Here is an 11,478-nt window from a genome sequence, read left to right as displayed (position 1 = left end):
TAGTTTGTGGTTCTATTATGCATATTCTAACCATAGACCAGTTTTGTTCAGGTTCCCTGGAACCTCTAGTTTTTGTTTACATAGTCGAGAAAATCAATTTAGGATGGATTCTTTTCATATCTGCTTGTTGTCAAAGATGGAAAGTTGTTTGTTTGGCATGGATAAATATTGTTTTGTGATTTCCTTCTTGCCATGACATGAAATATCTAACATTTTGCATAATCAATACGCATGACACAAATGACAATCAGTTATAACATTGCTGGTACAGAATCCCAACTTAATCTCTGATGCCAGTAGTAAGGTGTGGTATTAAAGCTTGCTCACGATTTCTTTTGAATATCGAGAAGAAAGTCTGGTCATATTTGATGTTCTTCTTTCAAAAAAAGAAACAAAATGACGTGAAAATAATAAACAAAATTTAAATGACAAACAAGATGACCTATTACACAATGAAAGGTCTGAGGGACGTTTTGTACTCGGTTTTAGATAAACACTAAGGGCCAAATATATGAAAGGCGTTTAGGGAAAGTCTTGCTAACACACGCGTAACCCTTAAACGCTGAAAAAACATCATTGTACGAGCACAGCTAGTCGCATGTTTAAATAGCAATTTACAAAGGGAGATAACCAGAAATATCATGCTCACAAACAAACAAACAGGAAGATGCCATGCAGAGCACTACTTGCAAAATCCACCTCCACCCCCCAAAAAAAGTTGCCATAGTTACATCAAATTGTCCATTTCATTAAGATTAAAATTGACCATCTTGATCATAGATCGGGTCAATCAGATTAAAATTGATGATTTTTCAGATGAAAATTGATATTAGAAGTTTGACCTTGAGTTGTACTTTGACCTTTGACCTCAAAAATAGTTGGGTTCCCAATTCAATTACGAACTATGTAATTGCTGTTTAATTTCAAGTTAATAGAATAAAAATTGATGATTTTCAAATGAAAATTGATTTTAGAAGTTTGACCTTGCATTGACCTTTGACCTTTTTACCTTAAAATAGTTGCTTTTACAATTCAGTGATGCACTATGTAATTTCTGTTTAATTTTCAATTTGATAGGATAAAAATTGATGATTTTCAAATGAAAATTGATTTTAGAAGTTTGACCTTGCGTTGACCTTTGACCTTTTTACCTTAAAATAGTTGCTTTTGCAATTCAGTGATGCACTATGTAATTTCTGTTTAATTTTCAATTTGATAGGATAAAAATTGATGATTTTCAAATGAAAATGGATTTTAGAAGTTTGACTTTGATTTGACCTTTGACCTTAAAATAGTTGGTTTCCCAATTCAGTGAGGTACTATGCAATTGCTGTTTAATTTTCAGGTCAATTGGATGAAAAATGACAATTTTAGAAATTTGACCTCAAGATGACCTTTGACCTCAAAATCAATAGGCTTCTTCCGTATGACCAACTCTACCATCTGGGGAAGTTTCGTGAAGATCGGTTTAAAATTGTGACCTGTAGGCAATTGACAGACAGACAAACAGACAGAATAACGCACAAGACCAACCAACATACTTGAAAAATCTTCAATTTTGCAAGTAACAAACAAACAAACAGGTGAAAACTTGTGGAATTTGTGAAAAAACTTGTGAATTGTGTGGAAAAAACACTTTTTGCACTTGTGATAGTGTTGAAAAACCACTTTTCGCACTTGTGTTGGTGTTGAAAAACCACTTTCGCACTTGTGTTAGTGTTGAAAAACCACTTTTCGCACTTGTGTTGGTGCAGGAAACCACTTTTGCACTTGTATTAGTGTGGAAAAAACACTTTTTGCACTTGTGTTAGTGTTGAAAAACCACTTTTCGCACTTGCGTTAGTGTGGAAAAACCACTTTTCGCACTTGCGTTAGTGTGGAAAAACCACTTTTCGCACTTGTGTTAGTGTTCAAAAACCACTTTTCGCACTTGTGTTAGTGTTGAAAAACCACTTTTTGCACTTGTGATAGTGTTGAAAAACCACTTTTCGCACTTGTGTTAGTGTTGAAAAACCACTTTTCGCACTTGTGTTAGTGTTGAAAAACCACTTTTCGCACTTGTGTTAGTGTTGAAAAACCACTTTTTGCACTTGTGTTGGTGCAGGAAACCACTTTTGCCTTTGTATTAGTGGGAAAAAACACTTTTTGCACTTGTGATAGTGTTGAAAAACCACTTTTCGCACTTGTGTTAGTGTTGAAAAACCACTTTTCGCACTTGTGTTAGTGTTGAAAAACCACTTTTTGCAATTGTGTTAGTGCAGGAAACCACTTTTGCAGTTGTATTAGTGTGGAAAAAACACTTTTCGCACTTGTGTTAGTGTTGAAAAACCACTTTTCGCGCTTGTGTTAGTGTTGAAAAACCACTTTTCGCACTTGTGTTAGTGTTGAAAAACCACTTTTCGCACTTGTGTTGGTGCAGGAAACCACTTTTGCACTTGTATTAGTGTGGAAAAAACACTTTTCGCACTTGTGTTAGTGTTGAAAAACCACTTTTCGCACTTGTGTTAGTGTTGAAAAACCACTTTTCGCAATTGTGTTAGTGCAGGAAACCACTTTTGCAGTTGTATTACTGTGGAAAAAACACTTTTCGCACTTGTGTTAGTGTTGAAAAACCACTTTTCGCTCTTGTGTTAGTGTTGAAAAAACACTTTTTGCACTTGTGTTCGTGTTGAAAAACCACTTTTCGCACTTGTGTTGGTGCAGGAAACCACTTTTGCACTTGTATTAGTATGGAAAAAACACTTTTTGCACTTGTGTTAGTGTTGAAAAACCACTTTTCGCACTTGTGTTAGTGTTGAAAAACCACTTTTCGCACTTGTGTTAGTGTTGAAAAACCACTTTTCGCACTTGTGTTGGTGCAGGAAACCACTTTTGCACTTGTATTAGTGTGGAAAAAACACTTTTCGCACTTGTGTTATTGTTGAAAAACCACTTTTCGCACTTGTGTTAGTGATGAAAAACCACTTTTCGCACTTGTGTTAGTGTTGAAAAACCACTTTTCGCACTTGTGTTGGTGCAGGAAACCACTTTTGCACTTGTATTAGTGTGGAAAAAACACTTTTCGCACTTGTGTTAGTGTTGAAAAACCACTTTTCGCACTTGTGTTAGTGTTGAAAACCACTTTTTGCACTTGTGTTAGTGTTGAAAAATCACTTTTCGCACTTGTGTTGGTGCAGGAAACCACTTTTGCACTTGTATTAGTGTGGAAAAAACACTTTTCGCACTTGTGTTAGTGTTGAAAAATCACTTTTCGCACTTGTGTTAGTGTTGAAAAACCATGATATTGCCCCAAAATGAGCAAAAGCTAAATGTAGTTTTGCATGCAAAGATTAATGGCCATACTTATAGAATGTATGCCTCCACGGACGTCATGGCATACTATGGGTGTGGAGCTTACGGACACGTAAAGAGTTCCTTTCCCTGTTTGGTGAGACCATTAGAAAATCGAGACCAGGTGATTGTAGATTCTCCTCCATCCCCACCTAATGGGGTGGATGATGTCATAGTCTCCTCCCCATGACCTAATGGTGATCGGGACACAGTTGACCACCCCCCCCCCCCCTCACCTACTGAGATACATGGAATGGTAGACCCCTCCCTACAACCAATGGGTGAACAGGAAACAGTAGACCGACTTGCTAGTGTGAGTGGGTTTTGTGCCCAAGAGGATGAGGATGGGGACACTGTCGTTACAGAAGATGAAATTTAAAAATTCCTCGATGAATCCTTCAGGAAAAGGAATGTTAGAATTCAGGATTATTTCCGAAACCTACATGCTTTTCTAAAAACTACTAGAAACATGATTCGTGAACCCCAGCGAGTTGGGATCTCCGAACCTCAATTTCAGCTGTTGAGGAAGTGTGCCACTAAGGCAGGAAAATAACTCCAAGAGGAGGAAAATTAATAAAGAGTAAATGAAGGTAACGTCTCTCAACATAAACGGAGGTCGCAACCGTATGCGGCGTCTGGAGGTGTCACAACTATTTGAGAAAGAAAAGTTTTTATATTTTCATGTTACAAGAGACACACATCAACCAATCTTGTGAAGACGAGTGGCGCAGAATGTTTAAAGGGTGCCATGTTTTCTCCAGGGCGGTTGAAGAAGCGAAAGCGGGGGTGGCAATAATCTTGTATCCTCGCCTTCAACCATCTGAGATTCACAACAGAGAGATTTGTGAGGGTTTCTTGATGGTGGTGGATTTTATTAGCAGCAATCAAATGGTTAGCATTATTAATGTGTATTGCCCCAGTGACAGTGCTGAAAGGGCTCTATTTCTTCCAAAGTTAGCGGATTGTTTAAGCACTGTTGATTTGACTTGTGTAATTTGTATGGGGGGAGACTATAATTGCACACTCAACCCTCGACTGGACAGGAACACTCCTGAGCCACTTGTACCCAGTGCAAAGTCCTTGGCACAACTTGTGAAAAATTACAAACTTAGAGATGTATGGCGATTACAAAATCCAAACACCCATCAGTATACATGGGTGTGCTGTGCATAAAACCAGTTAACCATGGGTCGACTGGACAGATTGTACGTGAACCAAGGAATGGTGAATCTGCTTCAGAGAACATGTACAACTCCATCTGGCTTTTCTGATCACCATATGATTGTAATGGAATGTATGTTACCCTATCATTGCTGTAAGAGTGTACACTGCACTTTCAATGTGAAATTGTTGCAAGATGAACATTTAAAAAATGTCTTCAGACTGGTATGGGAAGGATTAGAAAAGAAAAAGTGTTCCGATATCAATATGCGACAGTGGTGGGACTGCACCAAATCACAAATTCAGATTTTCTGCCAGCAATATTGCTCATATGCCACCAGTAATATGTCTGGGTTGATAAGTGCTCTAAAAGCAGATGTACTTAAATATGAACAAGAAGCTGGAACATCTTGGGGAAATGACCAATATCAGCAGCTGATAGAAAAAAAAGACCCCGCTCGCCGAACTCGTCAAAGAGCGTGCGGCTGGAGCAATGATTCACCTGCGGATGAGCAGAATACACCTCGAGACTCCAAACAAAGATTTTTTGTCCCCCATCGCACCGCGGAGTGAAAGGGGGACTATGGTTTTCCCCTCCGTACATCCATGCGTGCGTGCGTGCATACATGCGTGCGTGCGTGCGTAAGTGAAGGACCGCATTCGAATTTGGTGTGTGGGTGCAACCCACGTCAAAATCCAAGATGGCCGCCGCCATGTATGTCTGATGCCATGTATATCTGAACCTTGTGAGCTGAATATCTTGAAAAACAAGCATTCTGAGTATTGCGCTGCAATACATGTCCCCTACCAAAGTTCAAAGTGCCATAACTTTGTCAAAAATGATGGAATATGCAAATTTATGCACGGTTGATTATGGTTTTCAAACTTCATCTGAGGTATGCTGAGACACGTGTGTCACGCCTCGCCTCGTTGATAAGCCCGCAAGGTCGCTCCGTGGAGCGGCCTGCACGTGTTGCACTGTGTGAATTATATAAATTATTACCAACTCACGGTATGAGGTACTAGCGATTCAAGAGATATCCATTTTTTAAATATTTTCGTTTAATTAATGATATCTGCCAAACCACGTGCCCTATCAAATTCCAAAAGGACATTTTAGTAGACTGACATGCTGAACAGATTTGTGAAGTTTCCCCTCGATTGGATAAAAAATGAGGGAGGGGCTCGGTTTTAAAGGTTCATGCTTAAAAACGTCATAACTCTGAAACCATCAGTAATTTATTATATTTTTCAGTTCACGATCAATGATCGATGTGCATATATATGTTGCTCGGCTTGGCTCCGCCCCTCCGGAAAGCGCGCGCGCTGTGTCGCGCTGTTGACGTTCGAGAGACGAGGCTGAAGACGCGCAGTGCGGCTTGAGGAGAACTCGAGAATAAACAAGAGATATCCATTTTTTAAAATATTTTCATTTAATTAACGATATCTGCCAAACCACGTGCCCTATCGCAAATTCCAAAAGGACATTTTAGTGCTGAACAGATCTGTGAAGTTTCCCCTCGATTGGATCAAAAATGAGGGAGGAGCTCGGTTTTAAAGGTTCATGCTTAAAAACGTCATAACTCTGAAACCATGTGTAATTTATTATATTTTCCGGTTCACGATCAATGATCGATGTGTATATATATATGTTGCTCGGCTTGGCTCCGCCCCTCCTGAAAGCGTGCGCTGTGTCGCCCTGTTGACGTTCGCGAGACGAGGCTGAGGACGCGCAGTGCGGCTTGAGGAGAACTCGAGAATAAACAAGAGATATCCATTTTTAAAAATATATTCTCGTTTAATCAACGATATCTGCCAAACCACGTGCCCTATCGCAAATTCCAAAAGGACATTTTAGTGCTGAACAGATCTGTGAAGTTTCCCCTCGATTGGATCAAAAATGAGGGAGGAGCTCGGTTTTTGAAGGTTCATGCTTCAAAACGTCATAACTCTGAAACCATGTGACGCATGACGTCATGCTCGCTAACTTTTTTGTTCGTCATGGGTATCCGATTCTGCCTGCAAAGTTTGGCCTCGACCTCTTCAGCCATTGCAGAGAAAAATTGGTTTTCGTGTTTTCACGAAAAACAATATGGCGGCTGAACCACGTGACCTGTGACGTCATAATTACCATTAAAATATTCTACAGACCGAGTCCATCATATGGTGAAAATTTTATCTCAATCGGTCCTATTATTGCAGAGAAAATCTTTTTTAAAGGAAATTAAAACTTAAAATGGCACTGAGTTAAGGATCATCAGAATTATCAGAATTACCAAAGTTCAAAGTGCCATAACTTTGTTAAAAATGATCGAAACGTCGTGAAGATCGAACTTGACCTGTAACTTATCATGAGGAAACCATGTGCCAAGTTTGAAATTATTAGCATTAAGCGTTTAGAAAAAAAGTCCGGAAAACTGTTCTTTGCGTGACGGACTGACAGACTGACGGACTGATGGACTGACGGACTGACGGACTGACGGATGGAGGGACGGCGTGAAACCTATTGTCCCTTCCGGTGTACACCGGTAGGGGACTAATAAGCGAAGTACCAACTTATAATCTGGTGTGTGGGTGTATCTCTGCAAAAGGAAGAACCCTATTGAAAATTGGGTCGCCACGTCAAAATCCAAGATGGCCGCCACCATATACATGTCTGAACCTTGTGAGCGAAATATCTTGAAAAATAAACGAACTACTAACTTCTAATCTGGTGTGTGGGTGTATCTTCGCATAAGGAAGAACACTATTGAAAATTGGGTCGCCACGTCAAAATCCAAGATGGCCACCACCATGTACGTCTGAACCTTGTGAGCGAAATATCTTGAAAAATAAACGAACTACTAACTTCTAATCTGGTCTGTGTGTGTATCTAGGCATAAGGAAGAACGCTATTGAAAATTGGGTCGCCACTTCAAAATCCAAGATGGCCGCCTCCATGTATGTCTGAACCTTGTGAGCGGAATATCACATCATAGCATGTTTTCTGCGTCTTCCACTTTGTCAACTCACATCACTTCCCCGACGGGGGACCTAGGCGTAACGCTTGTTTCAAAATGCAGAAGGCTGCCAACACTTCTCGGCAGATTCAGAGTCTACGCTCTTCCGACGGTGTTCTGACTTGCCAGAGTAACATTAAACATTCACTGCAAGAGTTTTACTCAAACTTGTTTACTCCAAGAACGGTGGATAAAACTATGGCAAATGAGATGATTGAACTTCTCCTATCTCTTTCTGAAGAGCAGCAACTCCAACTGGAATGTGACATTTCTCTTGAGGATTTCACAACAGCAGTGAAACAACTCGAAGACGGCAAGGCCCCCGGAATTGACGGACTTCCTGCTGAATTTTACAAAGTTTTTTGGAATGTTCTGTGTCCTGCTTTAATTTAGATGTTTCATGAGAACCTAAATCAGGGGGAATTGCCCCTGAGCTGCAGAAGAGCTGTCTTATGTCTTCTTCCCAAGAAAGGGGATTTGCAGCAGATTACAAACTGGCGGCCTGTGTCATTCTTAAATACTGACAATAATATTGTGTCAAAAATGCTTGCAGTGCGTCTTTAAAAGGTCATCTCTTTCTTAGTTGGGAATGACCAAGTGTATTGCATACCTGAACGATCCATGTGTGACAGTATTTTCTTGGTTGGAGACTTGATTGCTATCGGTCAAACTGCATTGCATGCTTTTGGGTTATTACTCCTTGATCAGGAGAAAGCTTTTGACAGTGTGGATCACTCATTTTTGTTTGCAGTTCTTACTAAAGCAGGATTTGGAGAAAAATTCATTTCTTGCATTAAACTTTTATACAACAATGTGTCATGCCTGCTAAAAGTAAATAACAGTCTGTGTCATCCTTTCCCCTTTCAGCGTGGCATCCGTCAGGGCTGTCCACTGTCAGGCATATGTTGTACACACTGTCCATCGAACCCTTACTGGCTCTCCTTCGTACCACCTTATCTGGTTTGTCTTTGTCAAACAATTCCAAAATTGTTACGTCAGCATATGCAGACGACCTGTGTGTTGTGGTTAAAAACCAGGAAGATGTTTTTGAGCTATCCCGGTGTTTCGCCAAATTTGAACTTGCTTCATCAGCAAGAGTAAATTGGAACAAGAGCGTAGCTCTTTCTCTGTACCCAGATACCCTATCTGTGTCACAGGCTTCACATATGGGTCCCCCAACTCTTCCAGGAGGAATGTCATGGAAAATGGATGTGTTTAAATACTTAGACATCCATTTGGGAACTACAAGCTATATGAAGAAAAACTGGGATGGTTTCCGAAATAACGTTAAGCAGAAACTATCAAAGTGGAAAGGGATGCTCCATATCTTGTCACTTAAGGCACGGGTAACGATAATAAACAACCTGGTGCTTCCAATCGTATGGCATAAGATCATAGCACTCCAGCCTCCTCAAGCTCTGATCACCAACATTCAGAGGGGCCTAGTTGACTTCTTCTGGGGAGGCCACCACTGGCTTAAGCCAGATGTGTTGTGCAGACCACGTAATTCAGGTGGCCAAAACCTGGTGCACATCCCGAGTCGAATAATGGCTTTTCGGCTTATGACATCTGCTATACAGCGAGGTTGTGCCCTGGCGTCCTCACGAATGCCTTGCTCAGGCAAGTAGGTAGAATGGACTATGACCAGGAACTTTTCTTTATGGACTTGAAGCAGGTCGATTGAGCTCGGCTCCCTGCATTTCATCTGTCTCTCCTGAACGCCTGGCAAGCTCTAGGAGTGCAGCGGTTGGAGATCTCTTACGATCCCAGGAAGTTTGTGCATGAGCCATTGTTCCAAAACTCCTTATTCACTGAAATATCTACCAGCCGAGCTTTTATGGAACATCTTACGAACAATGGGATTAATAAAGTGCACGATCTTATGGAGCTATCCTTGAAGCGATGGTTGTCTGCCAGCACTGTTTCTGAAAAAATTGGCTTGCGTTCAATTAGAATAGTGAGCAGGGTCATAAATATTGTATCCCAGACTTTGTTAGATTTAAATATTGGGTGGAATGGGGTAAATGAGGAAGTAGATTTTCGGTTAACCTTCCCTGAACTCTCAGTCACTGCCCAGGAACAACATGGTGTGTTTTCCTCCAACAGCGAAGAATCCGGTGTGTTCCACATCATGGGGAAAAGGGCAATGTACAGAATTTGTCTGGAGGTGTACTTACCGGGCTGTGCAGCACCCTTAAGAAACAAGTGGAAAGAGCTTTTACCTTCAGGAGCATTTCTCACTCCAAATTGGGATGAAATGTACAGGTGTCCGACTGTCGGACGAACAGGAGACCTAAATTGGAGCCTGGTCCATCACGCCCTGGCCACACTGGTGTTAGTTCAGAAGTTTAACCCTGCTGTGTCTAATTTATGTCCTTTTTGTGGTAATGTTGAACATTTGTATCATGTGTTTATTGAGTGCATGAGATTGTCATCTCTGTTTCTGTATCTGAGCCGAATCTTTTGCAAATTCAAAATTGTTTTTTTCTGTTACAATCTTTGTTTACGGATTTGCATGTAATACGAGGAAAAACTCTGTGATTTTGCTTTTGAATTTTTTGCTTGGAATTGCTAAGCGTGCAATTTATAAAATCAGAAAAGCGAGATTAGGTAGTGGAAATAATGAAAATGCACTTTTTTGTTTTATCCGGATGGTGTCAGCACGTATAAAGCTCGAACATGCTTATCATGTAAACATGGGGAACCTTCTTGTGTTTGAAGAGTTATGGGGCAGGGGGGGGGGGGGGTGTTTTGTGCAAATGCATTGGAAATGAGGTTGTGATTTGTATGTAAATTGGAGGTTGAATACTTTTCATTTTATACTTTTATAACAAAAAGACACCAAAGTAAAGTCTCTCTCCCTCTCTCACCCTTTTTCCTGTTCATTTTTTCCCCTACTTGTGTCCACCTGTGGCCATCTATCACCTTGCTTTCAATGACCTTTGCAAGCAAATTTTTATCTTTATCATTTTCTGTTTATTTTAACAATGAAACATTGAAAAACAAAACAACTTTTAGTCAACTCGTGTTTTCTCAAAAATGAAAAATCTCATTGCCTCGCTCTTGTATGTTTCTGTCTGATGTGTGCAGGTTCACTCGCTTCCCAAATTCATTATCTGAGGAATCGTCCAGAAAGAGAGTTGTGGTTTCCCATGAAGCAGGTGAGCGGAAGTTGGTTTCAGCCTCAGTGTGATGTTTATGACGTGGTTTGAAATATAACACAAAGAATTGCACTCAAAATTGTAAAATCTCAACAACCACAATCTGTGTTCATGTTTGAATATTTCATCTCCTCCCTCCAGATGGCTGATGCTTTTGAGTACATGCACTCCTGGAACGTTGTGCACAGGGATATAAAGGTAACCAACTGCACCAGTGCAGACCGTGATACGTTCTGCGTAACACTGCAATGAAAACCATTTTTGGTGCAGCAAAGGAAGGAATGGGAGTGGGAAGTGGAGGGGGCAGGAAAGAACAAAATTCATATTGTTGGGTAAAACCTACAATGGAGGGAAAGAGGGGCGGGATCTGTCACATATGGACCCTTTTGTGTTCATTACATAATGATTTAAACTTCAAATATAAATAGAAAGTAAGAAATCAAAATTTAATACTCATTCCAGCTCGGTTGTAGTCTGTGAAAAAGTTGGAATTTGTTTTTAATTTTGATATCTCTACTATTTACCGCGACATTGTGAAGATGTTGTTGCACATTTCCTCCTGGAAGGTTGCCCATTTCTCGGATACTGATTACAACAACAACAACATGCATTTGAAGGCCATTTTCCCTGCGAGAGCGGGGGTTAGCCTTGCGGTCCCAATGACAATCTTCTCCATTTTGCCCTATTTTCTGCATCTCTCTTTGTTAACCCCCTTGTCCGCATTTCTTCTTCCACCATCTTCAACCAAGTCTTTCTCGGTCTGCCCCGTCCTCTACTTCCTTCTACATTCATTTCCATCACTCTTCTCAACCAGTCACTTTTATCCT

This window comes from Myxine glutinosa, unplaced genomic scaffold, assembly GCF_964187855.1.
Source record: "Myxine glutinosa unplaced genomic scaffold, kmMyxGlut1.1 SCAFFOLD_422, whole genome shotgun sequence".
Taxonomy (NCBI): Eukaryota; Metazoa; Chordata; class Myxini; order Myxiniformes; family Myxinidae; genus Myxine; species Myxine glutinosa.
This window is presented reverse-complemented; position numbering follows the sequence as displayed.